This window comes from Pleurodeles waltl, chromosome 1_1, assembly GCF_031143425.1.
Source record: "Pleurodeles waltl isolate 20211129_DDA chromosome 1_1, aPleWal1.hap1.20221129, whole genome shotgun sequence".
In the NCBI taxonomy this organism is placed as follows: domain Eukaryota; kingdom Metazoa; phylum Chordata; class Amphibia; order Caudata; family Salamandridae; genus Pleurodeles; species Pleurodeles waltl.
The window spans coordinates 879,416,161-879,431,687 of NC_090436.1; positions in this window are offsets into that span (position 1 = coordinate 879,416,161).

Sequence of the window (15,527 nt, forward strand, 5' to 3'; positions counted from 1 at the left end):
GGGTGTGGAGGCAGATGATATACAATGCCTGCAATCAAAGAAGTCAGCAGTGACTATAGTTCTCTATGTTGTTTAGATAATGTTCTCAGATGGACCTATATTTCCTCAGTCATTTCCCATATACCCTTAGAGAACACTAGCTGAGCATCAGCTATGCTACTCATAGTCTCCTTGAATTGAATCATTGTTACATTTCAAGGTAGTGGGTGGGATGAACACATCAGAGCTTGGGTGTATGGACAGAATGAGTCAGCTGCTAATGCTGCTGGTGGGGACGTGGCAGAAAAGGAGGAGGTAGGCCAGATGGTTTAACTGGAAGCTCTATTTTTAAAGGGGCCTATGGAGTAACGGAAGTGGTAGTAGCAGGTGTGGATACTGGTGGGGCTACCTCCAGCAACACCACTGTTAATTGTTCCTCTGAGGTACTGGGTTTTTCAGAACCGGTACTGATCCGGTAACCCAGCGGTGCCAGGGTACACCCAAAGACCTCGGGTACTTTCCTGATTCAGACTACAGAAACTCAGAGTCTTCTAGGTGAAGTCAAAGATCGAATTTATTGGCTGCAACCAATTGACAAGTGTCCTAGAAGTACAACAGCACGATTTGTATGTTCTCAGGAGACTGTGTTTCAATGCAAAGTCAGGTTTCCTTATATACAGTTTTTTAAGCTTCAGGCAAACATTCTTGACATTTTGGTTGGTCATTCACATGTTTTCACTACAAAGGAAAAAACAGTGTCATGATGAAACCTCATATTTCATGTCATCCAACCCATAATAAATTACCCGGCAAGGCCTAGTATTTTACATCAGATAAGTGTGGACCCCCAATAAAAACGGGCACCTCCCCCTCGTAAAGTAAGAGGAAGAAAAGAGCAGGTGCAGGTGTGAGCAAGATTAGGTAGGGTGTGTGAGCGATAATAAGGGTTTTATGGCATGGTGTGCCTTGATGCTATCTGATTCGGCCACTGGGAGAGGGACTGACCAAACAGGTTTGGCCTGAGGCAATGGTTCCAGCTTGCCCAGGTCAGAGAAAAGTCAATCAAGGTGTGCGTGTCCTTGGAATCAAATCTGACTGTATTATAAGCCTATGTGAGGGCAACTTTTAAAATGGCTGCCGTGTATAAAATGGGAGCCACGAGTGCAGGACGAAAATGGCGATTTCGAGGTGAAAACGCTGCTGGAATTGAGCGAAAATGCTCATGCTTAGTGTACTAGTCATTATCGGTCTTTTGATACTAAAATCGTACTGCTGTGGCAAAGTAAATTACATGGGTCCAGAATTTTTAGAACCACAAACCCTCCTTTTGCCCTTACATAGGCAATAAACCTATTCTCATGCTAATCTGAGTCCAGGTCTATGTTTATAAGGCCATGGAGATGTTGCTGGAGCAAAATTCTAGTACTTGGTAACTCTCTCTGGACAGGTCTCCTCGAACATGAAGTAGCACAAAAGGCCACATATGGCAGGACAAAATAAGGAATACCTCTACCTGCAGTAGGTGGCATAAGATCACACACCCAACAATTAGTGATGTTCACTACTAACTAGTGTTGATGCAGAAGCTGTACAAAAGAATTGCTTACAAATTCTGATCTTCTAACCTGCTCATGTTCAGGAAAAGGGTGAAAAGAGTGCAAAGAAACAATAGTAGGAAAAGACATAGGTTGGGAAGTGGGTGCAGAAGTCAATTGAGTAGAGAAAAACAATCCCACCCATAAATGACAACGTCATGTTTAAAAGACACTAGAAAACACGTTATTAAGAACATATAGACAACGGGAGAAAGTAGTGACCACTATTTACAAATGAAATAATAATTTTTCACAACCCTAACCAAAAAGCAAATCCTAAAATTATCTAGTAACATTTTTAGGGCTCCTCTGCATTTCAGTAATTTTTGTATGTTCAGGTGGAACAGTGGTGACTCTCATCAATGCTCTAAGGTGAAAAGGGGGTACTCTTTCCACAGAAAATGGACTTTATTCTGCTTTTACTAAACAGAATAGTACTTTAAAACAATGCCAGCAAAACAATCAGTCTCCTAACACCTAGTCTATACAATCACACAGAAACCTCTTGTGAAACCAACTATGCCCAGAGTCCGTTCAAAAAGCCTCTCTGGCAGGCTTCTATTGTCCATCAAATTTTCTTTTGTTGTTTTCTTTCGCATGGGCCTCTCAATTCAGGCCTCTTCGTGAGAAAAGTACTGCTTAGTTGGAGTGCCCTCCTGGCAAACACCCACAGCTCACTCGAAAGTCTCAATGTCTTAAAGCAATGCACCAGTGTCTCTCCTCTGTGGCAGATACTACAAACAATGTGCTCTTCATTGATCAAGGGCACAAATCATCTCGTGCAGACCCAAGCACCATTAATTGGGAAATAGCTCAAGCTCAGCAGCACTTTCAGACTCCAACACTCATTATTTAGTGTCAGAGGACGCTCAAGCTGCTCTTTCATGGGCACCAAAATATAGTGCCTTTTTCCAAACTTGAAATCTCCGGTGCACTGCCCTTCTTCCGTTGGAGCAAAGAAAAGGGGGTGTGTGGCCAAAACTCAGGCCAAGGGGCTCAAGGGATTGCACACTGTCAGAGGTTACCAGCACATGACAGGTAGAGAAATGAAACCTCAAAACAGCTCTGCCATCAACAACAGGAATCCTTCTCTTTAGCTCTTTTACACTGAAACTTTGGTTTTGTGATGTCCAACGCCGTCTGATGGAGCAAGTACGATACCATGCGCTGGCGATCGCTGTCCAGCTTTGCTACTTCCTGGGTGCTGAGACTGTAGGGCCAAGACGTCCGTCTTTCATCTGTAGCTGTCACTGATGGGAATTAGGCTTAAATCAATGTCCTGCAGGTTATTATGACTTGATACCCGCAGAATCTAGTGACGTAGGAAGTGTGCCACAGCTGTTAGTTTCCTTCAATTTAGTACAAAAACAGTTCATGGTTTTTAACAAGGGGACTGCAAGCAGGTGGTCTGCAATCTTCAAAGGAGTAGTCATACACCATGGGCATAAAATACAAAGACAAAGGCAGAAGGGCAAAACAGGGTCTGTAGCATCTTTAATTCAGTTCTCTCCATTATTCTCTGCCATCTATAGCTACATGAGAATTCTATCTGAATGGATTTCCTCACACAGTGGCATTGTCTAATGGGGTAAACACATATTTGCCTCAATGATTAAGTCTAGGTGTTCCTCCTTACCTTAGAACATCTCAATAGAGAAATCACATGATACCGATTATCAGGGACATGTAGAAACCTTCCTTTAAAAACTGTGCATCAGGTGCACTATGCAATACACAGGCTAATAGTCAAATGTGCAAACAAAATGACAAGAACTAGAGGGTCCTGATATTTGCATGATTAGGACACATCTGATCCCACAAAAAATTAAAGTAGCAGGAACAGAAGGGAACCGAAAACCAAATTAAAATAGACATTGAAAATTTGTCATGTTCAAAAAGGTAAACATAAGATATCTCCTATTGAGATGGAAAACTTGTCTTACTATAATATTGAGTCAGTTAACCAGTCTATCGCTACCCTGACAGTCAGGCTGGAAAACATTGAAGCAGGCAAATTCTTGAAAACCAGTCTGGTCATACCAAAGGGAATTATACATAACATGGGGGTCCCTGGTACATCACTGCAGTCTGGATTTGTGAACCTGAACAATACATCAATAATAATAAAAGGGCTGACTGGTGAAAGGAATTCGAAAAAGAGAAATGGGACTAGGACATAGCTAAAATCTCAATAACTAAGCATGGTGCGACATTGGTCAGGGGAAGTAACCAAAGAAAAAATCTATAGAAAGAACAAAAAAAATTATTTGGGTGATAGTCAGGCATGTGACACAACACCAAGAGTACGGGTGATACACAAAGGCCAAAGTTACACAAATTTAACTCTACCGTTGGCGACTACACCATATACGGTACTCCTAGCTAATGTTTCAGTTCCTTCTTCAGGAAAAAATGAAAACCTGGTTTTCTTTTAAGGAACAAAAGCCATATGCTACTTAGGAAACAGAACATTATTAACTAATGTAATATATAAATTAGGCCACCTTGAGTCACAGATCTATAATTTCATCCTTAGGTCCAATCAAGGATACATAAATGTAGGGCTGCCTGTTCCTTTAAGGGAAGGGGCAGTAACGTGACTAACTGCAGGTGACACACTTTGATCCTGTATATCTCTTTTTATTTTCCTTCAATACCATTATAGCCAAATAGACATTCACTGGTGAAGTGTTGTCTTTTATGTTCACAGCATGAAATATCATTATCTGTGGAATTTAGTAACCAGAACAAGTTCAACCAACTGTTGCGTAGCGATGGGCATCGTCATGACCATCCCCTCACAACACAGGGGAGCTTGTAATAGTATCAAAAGCAGCAACAAACATGCAAAAAACAAATAAAAAAAATAATAAAAACGCACAAAACGTCAAGCCATCAGATATACTTGCTGTGTATCAAGCACAAAAAGCATAGACAAAACAATAGCATGTGTGAATAAGCGGTGACACACAACACCATGTCATGTACTTTATGCACTGTAAACCTGCAGCCCAAAAACCAATATTTGGGCCTGTTTAATTTGTCAGGTTTAAAATCCTTACTCTCCTTTTGACAGTAGATCACCAGGCAATGGAAATCTGCTGTCAAATATAACTTTACTGTTTCTCTTCTAACATACAGGACCAGCAAGAACAATTCATGATAGGACCAAATACATGAAAATAAATTTCCATTACTTAACTGTTACCCTCTTGTCAGTTACTTCGCAACATCAAGCCACCTTAGTTTTACCTTTCTAAAAGTAAAAATTGTTACACTGACACTCCATATTAATTTGGCACCTACAATTTCCACTGTGAAAAATAAGTCTTAATTGGCAAATCGTTCTCATTAAGGCATGTAGCCTCCAAAATTTTAGAAAAGGGCTGCATCTTATTTTCTGTCTAAGACTTAATGCAACACTTCGTTTTCTGTCAAATAAAAGCAACTAGCAGGCATAATTTTATTTTTTTAGAGCGGAGACGCAAATGTATCAGTTCTGCAGAGCATTTAACATGATGTTGGGACTTTCGAAGAAACCCCTTTTTTATATTTTCCCTTTGGAATTAAGTTCTTTAATTGTATTGATGTTCTTCTGGAGAAACCAGAAATCCCACTTTTAGAGGCCCGGTAGGGTCATTCTGCATTTCACAGAGACAAGGCCCTAATTTAAAAGGTCACAAGTGTCAACATGACAGCCTCCTCCATTGTTTATGGGAAAACTAAAGATAGCATCTCAGCAGCATGACTTGAGCCAGCCTCTGTAGCTCTCCTAGCTTCTGCCACTCTGAATCTGTCAAAGACAGTAGGCCTTTCTATTTTCCTTCTAACCTGCAATAAATCACTCTATTTAAAAAAAATTTTTTTTCCTTTTTAGGCGCTAAAAAAATGTATCTCTATTTCCAGATTATTAAACTACATTTACTGTGAATACTTCACAAACCTTAATAACACACATACCAGTTGTTAGAATAAATGCTTGTTGCAATCCCATGCAATGGTACATATTTCATCAACCTCGAATGAATGAACGTCTCAGTAGGCCCAGCTGAAGTTAGAACCTTCAACCTTGATATTAAAACAAGCCTTTGTACTGGCACATTGACTCATTGAATCATAAGAAGGCACAACCTGCAAATATATATCAAACCTAAATGTATGCATTTACTGAAGCCTGAGATACTTTAAAAAGTACTCTGAATGAAAGAAAATGCAGTTTAAACAGTGCTTTTGCCCAAAATCGACTTTGATATTTTAGGCATTAAAAAATCAATATCCTACAATTTTCTTGCATAATATGCATTACCAGAATGTCTATTACACAATCCATGAGTCAGCCATTGAAAATATTAACTTATACTTTATAGAAATGAGCTTCTTTGCTCCTGCGCCAAGGGAAAATTGCACATACAAATGTCATTTTAGCGGTGCAACATAACTTAAATTAAATTTTAATGTTAGGAGGTCATAGTATAGGTATTAAGCTTTATAAATATTAAAAAACGATTTTGAAAGGCACTTATTTTTTTTATAATTTTTCCATAATTAATAATTTTCTTTTTTAAAAAAAAATATTCTTTTTTTTGTGATAATTCCACATATAAAAGCAAGCTGCATCCCTTGCCTATTATTTGGGATACATTAACTCACAAGCCTAAGCGCATAAGCCTAACTTGAAATGCGTCACATTTTTGCGCCACTTTCATTTAAAAGGAAGGTTATGCAAAATTCCACCCATGTTTAACTGGGAAAGTGCTGGCTGAATTGAACATTCCTATCAAATAGACTGCAGCTGAAAAGTTTGCCTGTGAACATCTAATACAATGCATCTAAGAAAAATGCTGTAAATTTATTTATTTTTTTGCAAAAATAGATAATTTCGTTTTTTTTTTTTTGGGGCCCTATTTATATCTATTGAATGTGTTTTCTAATTTATTAAGCATTTAACGGCAGTTTTGTATATGTGCACAATTGCTCATTCTATAAATTAAAGAGCAACATATAGCTATGTTAGCACATCACATGGTTCATTTCTGGATTTTTTCTAAGTTTCTACTTAATATTAATTAACCAACATTTTACTTAACAAACTGTAAACATCAAGAAGACCCACAAACACACATTGAGCTCATTTCAGATATAAACAGAAAACACTCAGTACACATAATACAGCGCGCTTTAGCCATTTTTCATAAATAGCGCCGTCGCAATTTACTTACAGAACCGTTTGCAGATCCTAGTTGTAAGTCATATTTACAAGAAAAAAAAAAAACTTTTCTCAATTATTTCCAAGAATAGCGGACCCATACTTTATTAAACGTGATGGGGCCCACTCCGTGCTTCACATATAGTTCATAGGTTGGAGTTCCAATCGGAGGAACCGGACATGAGTCCTCCAACCGGGAGTCCCTTTTACAACCAAAACAAAACAAATTTCCAAGTCTGCTAAGACCAGGCATCTTCGCTCACTAGTCTATCTTCAAACTTCAAAGGATTATCGTTTACGATAGTCTCGTGAATACACGAGTCCTTCGGCTTTGGTACTTGCAAGTTCCAAATCAAAGTGATCCCAAAGGGATACCAAACCAAATGTCCAACTAAGGACCAAACCAAGTGTCCAACTAAGGACCAAACCAAGTGTCCAACTAAGGACCAAACCAAGTGTCCAACTAAGGACTGGGAGACGCTCCACTTATACTTAACTGAAAATATCAATGACGTCACCAGAAGACTCGTCTTATCGTTTCGCTCTACCAAAAATCAAGGGTCCAAATCAGGGCGATAGCCAGGGCAGCAGTCCTTCATAGCCGTCGGGAAGCGGGGAACCTCGCAACAAAGACTTTCGGACCACGTCGACATGCAGGGGTCGATGAAGTTGCGGCCTTCCTCCAGAATTTTCACACGAAGCTCCCCACGGACCTCAGGCTTGGACCGGTACCGCTGGTATCGCCCCACGTTTGGGCGCCAACTAAGATACTGGGTTTTTCAGAACCGGTACTGATCCGGTAACCCAGCGGTGCCAGGGTACACCCAAAGACCTCGGGTACTTTCCTGATTCAGACTACAGAAACTCAGAGTCTTCTAGGTGAAGTAAAAGATCGAATTTATTGGCTGCAACCAATTGACAAGTGTCCTAGAAGTACAACAGCATGATTTGTATGTTCTCAGGAAACTGTGTTTCAATGCAAAGTCAGGTTTCCTTATATACAGTTTTTTAAGCTTCAGGCAAACATTCTTGACATTTTGGTTGGTCATTCACATGTTTTCACTACAAAGGAAAAAACAGTGTCATGATGAAACCTCATATTTCATGTCATCCAACCCATAATAAATTACCCGGCAAGGCCTAGTATTTTACATCAGATAAGTGTGGACCCCCAATAAAAACGGGCACCTCCCCTTCGTAAAGTAAGATGAAGAAAAGAGCAGGTGCAGGTGTGAGCAAGATTAGGTAGGGTGTGTGAGCGATAATAAGGGTTTTATGGCATGGTGTGCCTTGATGCTATCTGATTCGGCCACTGGGAGAGGGACTGACCAAACAGGTTTGGCCTGAGGCAATGGTTCCAGCTTGCCCAGGTCAGAGAAAAGTCAATCAAGGTGTACGTGTCCTTGGAATCAAATCTGACTGTATTATAAGCCTATGTGAGGGCAACTTTTAAAATGGCTGCCGTGTATAAAATGGGAGCCACAAGTGCAGGACGAAAATGGCGATTTCGAGGTGAAAACGCTGCTGGAATTGAGCGAAAATGCTCATGCTTAGTGTACTAGTCATTATCGGTCTTTTGATACTAAAATCGTACTGCTGTGGCAAAGTAAATTACATGGGTCCAGAATTTTTAGAACCACACCTCTTAGTCAGGAGGAACCCCAATGTCCACCACCTCCTGGCATGTTGTGCCATTTTGCCCTTCTTCAGTCTGGCATCTAAAGCCTCTGCCCAGGCGCTTTTACTTCCAGAACAGGTTACAAATGATATCCCTGCTGCTGCTTCTTCCCACTGCTAGTGGATTGTTTTATTCCCAAACTAGAAATCGAGTGTCTCATCCTTCTTCACCCTGGGTCCTGCTGATGGGATACTTGGCCAACTCTATCATCTGAAAAGGAATTTAAGCAAACAAAGAATACATGTGTTTATAAATCAAGAATGTAAAGCAAATACAATACATTTTCAAGAAAATTCTGCCTTGAACTAAGACAAATGAAACCACTATTAAGAAGTAAACTATCGTCTGCTATAGTTTTTCTTGGTTTATAAAAGCATACTTTTTTATCATTAGTATGGCTAGGTTGTGCAAAGGTTGTAAAAATCGTTAGCCCTGGTGTTTAAAAATAATTTTAGATTTTCAATGTGATGGTTGAAGTGCTGTTTGAATGCAATCAATGACACCTGATTTCTGAGCGAGACTGGCAAAGGTATGGAAATCTATTGCTATCCTTTTTCCTTTCTACCAGCGACTATGGCATGGTGATAGATAAATGCACCCAGGTGGTGATGCATCGCAGTACCTGCTGCAAGCAAAATTAGCTTGTCTGAAAGATACCCACTGCATCTTCACTGAAAACGACTATCTGGATATGACCAATGACCATAAAATGAAGTCCAGTCAATATTTTGAAATGGGCAGGGATAGTCTGGTAGAGAGCTGTAGGTCAATCATGCTCCTACTAACAGTGTGCAACTATGTTAAGTATCATATTGGGTGAGAGGTGGAATCTGGCAATGAGAGCTTCTCTGACCATGCAAAGATGTTCATTTTGTCTATGTAAAACATCTCTATTATTCTTAAATAACTTTCAATAAAGATGAATGTCAACATTTTAAAAATATTCACCATTCTAGTGAACCAATTCAGTCTTTTTTATGTGAGTTTATTTTTTTCATGGTCAACCTGTTTGTTATTGGTTGTTATTGTAATGAGAATACCTTCTTATTCAGTTGTGGTATTTGTCAGATGTGAGTTGTGTTCTAATATTTATCTTTATAGTTCAATGTAAATTAATTGAACCCTAACAAATATATTACAATGTTCAAAATGTATTAATGGAAATATTTTCACTATCTGCTGTTAGAATTAATAATTTGCTCCATTGTTTTACAAAGTGTGTTGTATTACCAGAGAATGGACAGGTGGGGTGTTTGACTACTTAACGGCTTGGCAGAAGTACTTTTGAATGAAGGCTTGAGCCTTTTTTGTCAGCAGTAAAAGGACAACAGGTATAGAAGTCTATTTTATGAATAGTTAGTGTTATAGTCTTTTGTTAGTGTGTTTTGTACTATCATCCCCTCCTTAAATTTTTCTTAACCCCACTAATTGTGCAATTATTATTCCCCATCACTCCTCCTTGTCCCTCCCATATTTACAACTTAATCCTATACCAATATGTGCACAGGTCTGATCACTGCCAACAGGTGTAGACCTTCATACACGAAAGATAGAAGAGGCAGTGATGGAAATCTCCAGCTGGAGGCTTGTGAATAACATATTGGCGTACTTCAAGAAGTACTGCTTTAGGTACTCCAAAATAGCTTTTGTGAATGGGCCATTTCTTTACAAAACATCTGTTGTATTGATGTGATGGCACCACTCCTACTCTGACATCTCCCTACATGTTCCCAATAAGAAGGAAGCACATTTCAAATCAATCCGTATAGCTTATAAAGCCTTGCATCAATCAACTACATGACTAAGTTATTCATTCTATTACTTTTCTCCCAGAAGCCTGAGATCTTTGAAGGGTATTCTGGGTACAGAAATTGGTGGGAGCCACACAGTTCACTCCACCCTTAGTCCCCCCAGTGCCTAGTTTTCAGAAATGGGCAGGTTGGCTAGATTTCTCTGGTGCAGGTTATGGCCCAAAATCTACAGCTACAGACGTTTAAAAAAAGGGTAATTTTTCAGGGGCAAAATGTGATGCATCCATATTTCATTTTGTCCCATTACCTGACACGAGCGCTAAGCATAGCCACACAAGTGGGGTACCATTTTTATCAGACAGCATGTGGATACATATACAGTAATATAAGAACATTAGTTATTATCAACTAGATTTCACTACTTTTGGGCATTCCAAATATAAGCCAGTGTATAAGAAAGAAGATAATTTGAAAAATCTAATTTTAATCACATGCTAGTATGGGTACCCACACATTCATGGACATACATTTAACCACTGCCACTAAACTCAACATCTTGTGCCCATCTCAGAAATACATAGGTTTCCTGAATAATATTTTTTACACATTTCACCATATGAAATGTTTTTTACTTGGTATACAATGAAAAAACATTGTACGGTGTAACTCAGTTGCTGGCTCTGAGTACCTCGGGTTCTTGGAGAACCAACAAACCCTATAAATCTCCACAACCAGAAGGGGCTAGTGTATATAATGGTATATGTCTTTTGTGAATCAGCCATTGTGGCAAAAGGTTACAGAGGAAAATGTTGTCACAAATGGCCATTTCTTCCTACTGATGTTCAATATCTATCTATTTCGACAGTTAGTTTCTTTGGCAAAACCTTGAGAGATCTTCACTTTTGACCGTCTTCTGAATTCAGAATTTTGTCTACTTTTCAAAAATCTACAGCTTTCATAGGCTACCGCTTTGAAAAATGCCAAAAGTGAGGTAAAAGATGTAAGGTGTTTGATCAGCGCTGCATGTTTCTCAAAGCTGGGAAGATAGTATCAGCAGACCGTTTGTTCATACCATTTTTAGGAAAGAAAAAAACTCTTTATTCGGAGCACTTCTTCCTATTTTTCCTAGAAACTCAAAATGTACCTAAGTTCACCTATTTTTCTTTGTCTCCTCCAGCTAAATCCAAAAACCTTGGGTACTTTAAAATCCTCAATATGTTAGAAAAAAATAAGCACATTTTGCTTGAATACCTTATGTGGGCAAAAAGATATGGACACCTAAGCATACATTTCCCCAAAGAGCCAAAAACGTACTCAGTACTACGGAGGAAGGGGCGGGCAGAGCTCCAGCATTTAAGAGGTTGATATCTACATTGAAACTACAAAGGCAATTCTCAATGGTAATTTACACTTGTGAGTAATTTACATCTGTAAGTTTACTCTTACATAAAACACAGATCGTATTGTCTAAAGTCATGACATGTTTTACCCACCAGAATGCCAGTAAAAAACAGCATAATATCTACTAACTGTGAGTGATTTCACAGATATGCTTTATGTTTTGCATGTTGAGAAAGTTTACACCACTTAGCAGAACTGATGTTAAAGAAAATTAATTCTACATATACCTCTCTGAATACCTTCCAATATAAAAAGCATAGAACAAACTATCACATTCATTGGATGTGATGACTGATGTAATACAAGAGGTCATTAACAGTACAGTGCGGGGCCAATATTATAGTCAGTTTGCTGAACTATAACTGGTGAGTTTGAGTGTTTTTTTTGTTTTATAAACTTTAGCTTTTAAACCACAGTTCAACACCTAATCATGACATCACTTTCACCTTTGTTTTTTCCAGTGGATTTCTGGCTTTTAAAAAAAATAATATTCAGTCAACACCCCAACTTTGCATGCAGCTGTAGTTGAATCAGGCTCATCCCCCGTCGGTGGCCATCCCACAGCAACATGATCTCTGTGGTCAGCTTGCTGCCTCTCTCACCCCTCTGCCTATCCTACATACTACATCTGAGTGCACCTGTCACCTTCCTCCTACCCTGCATGCCCCAGCTCAAACAAGCCAACCCTGACTAGCCAGTTTGCTGACTCTGCACCACTCACACTTGGCTTCTGTTCATCTGTGTTTCCATTCCCTCACCTGCCCGCTTTTTGTGGTCAGCTTGCTGCCCCTGCCAGCCTACCCTCTCTGGTCAGTTTGCTGCTTCTCCACCCTACTACCGGCCCTACGTTCTATGTGTGCATGCCCCGGCTCATTTCCTCCTGCCCTCTGTGGTCCATTATGGTTCTTCTGCCCATGCTAACATATCCTCTATGGACACCTTGCAGACCCTCCCCCTCACCTCACCCTCTGTTCTTCATATGCGTGCCCTGCCTCCTGCCCTCAGAGGTCCACTGTTCTTCTCCTGCCTATGCCATCCGGCCCCAAATGTCCAGCTTCCTCCTCTACCTACCACCTCTGGCATCTTCATTCTTCATCTGTGTGCCCCTGCCCTTCTAGCTCTCCAAGGTCAGTTTGCTTCCCCTGTACATGCCAAAACTACAACGGGGAAACCCTGTATTGCTGGTTTCTGGGCAGTTCTGTGCATATACAAAACAAAATTCTTTAATTACTTTAAGGAGTCTCAAAAGAGCACAAGCCAAAATCCTTGATGCCAACTAATATGTCACAAATAACTGATCTCATATAGACAGGCCCCAGTGGTGCTTGAATGGCAAAGGTGATGAGCTTGTGAAAGCCTTCAACAGATTTATTTATATTTTAAGTTCTTCATAGTATCTTTGACCACTTTTTGGATGCATGATTCATTGCACTATTATACTTAGTCAGGTTGCTACTTGTCTTGTCTCCTGAGGAAAACGCCATTCAAATCATACATTGAGGTCAAAATGTTGACACTGTATAAATTTGGTCACTCAATTACTGTTGAATGTTAGCTGATTCTAGCTAGTTACATGTCTAGTTTATGATTCGTGCTACTAATATGTATTGTACATAGCTGTCTGTACACAGTATTATTTGTTCACTACTGTCACTTGCACTGCATCTACAACACCCATATTTTGACCTGTCATTTCAAATGTCCCTCTGTCAGCTTTCTTCCCCTGCTCTATCCTGCTGTAGGCCACCCTTCCCTCTGTGTAGGTACCCATGATACCTGCTGCCATTCCTCTGCGGTTCTTTGTTCTGCTCCTCATCATGCTGGCCTGTCTTGAATGGTCAGCTTGCTGCCCCTGCCATTACCTCCTATCCTCCATGGTCAGCTTGCTGCCCACACCCATGCTGGTCTGTCTTATATGGTCAGGTTGCTTTCTTGACAATGCTGGCCTGCCATACGTGGTCAGATTGGTGCCCATGCCTCAGTCACCTATGTTTTCTGTTCTCTGTGTGCGTGCCCTGGCCGCCTCCCTCATGCCATCTACGGTCCATTGCGCTGTTACTGCCCATGCTGGTAAGCCCTTTACGCCCAGTTTGCTGCCCCTGCCCACCATGTGCCTGCTCCTGCAATCTCCCACCTGCCGCCATGCATGGTGCTGCCACTGCCTTGTTTGTCCTCATTGTAACATTCTAGAGCAGTAACCATAATGTCTATGACAAAAATAACCATTGTGTTCATTTCTAAAGGAAATCCTTTAGGTTTTAGAGCTTTGATTCCACCAAGATGACTTTATATGTGCCACATTTTTTTAATCAAATAAAAATGTTAATGCTCTAGTTGTTTGCTAGAGCACTGTAGGAAGCAGTGGTATCACACAGGGGAGTTAACTGACAGACTGCAGCTGGAGTTCTCATTAAAGTATATGTTTTAGTCTACATATCAGAATATTTTACTAACATGGATGAGAAATACATGTGAGAACACATGTTAAATTAGCCTAACTTTAGCTTTCCACAGCACTAACTACAATTTCTATGTGAAAATGAACACCGTCAAGTCTTTATTTCTGGGGAAATGCTTCAAAGTTTATACAGCTATGAGTCCATCAAGATGCCCTTAGGTGTGCCCCACTTCTATCATAAATACAGAATTTTATCAGTCTAGTTGTCCATTTGAACACTGTGGGGAGCTGCAGTAGAACACCTGTGAATCAACTAACAGGCTACTGCATCTATTAGAAATACACTTTATTCCGAGTATCAGAATTTATTCTCACGTGGCTGAGATAGTGTGAATTTATAAAACATTTGTTCTCATTTTAGTTTCTGGTTCACCTTACATAACCTCTATGAGAAAATCATCACAACAGTTTTCTCTCAAACAGGGTTCATCAAAATTCCATTAGTGGATCATCATTTTTCACTGGATAAAATCATCTCATAAAACGCCACAATTCCTAAAATAAGTATGGCACAACTAACAAAAGTTATATATTGTGACTAAAATCTGTGATCACCATTTGCATGCGCTCTTTTTCGTAACCTTCAAAACTTGGCATTCAAATTCGATGACCCTAAGTCCTGTAATGGATGCCACACATATTATTCAGGTTATGGCCAGCTAATCACGATTGACTAGTCCCAACTAAAGTGGCCAATCAGAGCGTGTTTAGATTGCAACAGTCCTGATATACCTATTTTTCTAAACCCTTCATCACCACCCAGAGCACCTCTTCATGAATGAAATTCACAAAGAAAGCTGAATGTATTTACACCAAGTAATGAAAAGTATGATTTCAGAATAAAGCTCTAACTTTCTGCAAAATTGAGGTAAGTTTGTTCAGCTGTTTTTTTGTATTTCTTCACAAAATTCCCAATAGGAATTAATATGGTAAATGATAGATTTGGAACCTCCCCTTTTTCTTGGTCCCCACTTGACAGATTGCCAGAAAAATCTAGGAAGAATCTGAAGTGTATGAAGCTATTTTCGAAAAGATTTCAAAAGATTTGTGAAATGAAGCAAAAGTTTTTAGTGAAAGAAAATCTGTATTATTTTTTAACTCTGACTAAACCATAACATAGACAGTGGCAACTGCTACACTAGTGGTCAAATAAATATATATATATATATATATATATATATATATATATATATATATATATATATATTAAAATCCCAAAGGTTACAGGAATGTTATAATTAGGTTCCGATTTTACACACACAAAACCTTACAAATTCAGCTGTTATAGTTAGAATTATTTCAAGAAATGATCATTTAAGCCCTAAGGTAACTTTAACTCAAACCCTCGCCATGCAAAGTATTGTCATCAACATTTTTACTGCAGATGTTACAGTGATATTATCAGTGATGTCATAGAAGATGTCATGAGTGATGTAATATCTGGGGTATTTAGCAGTGC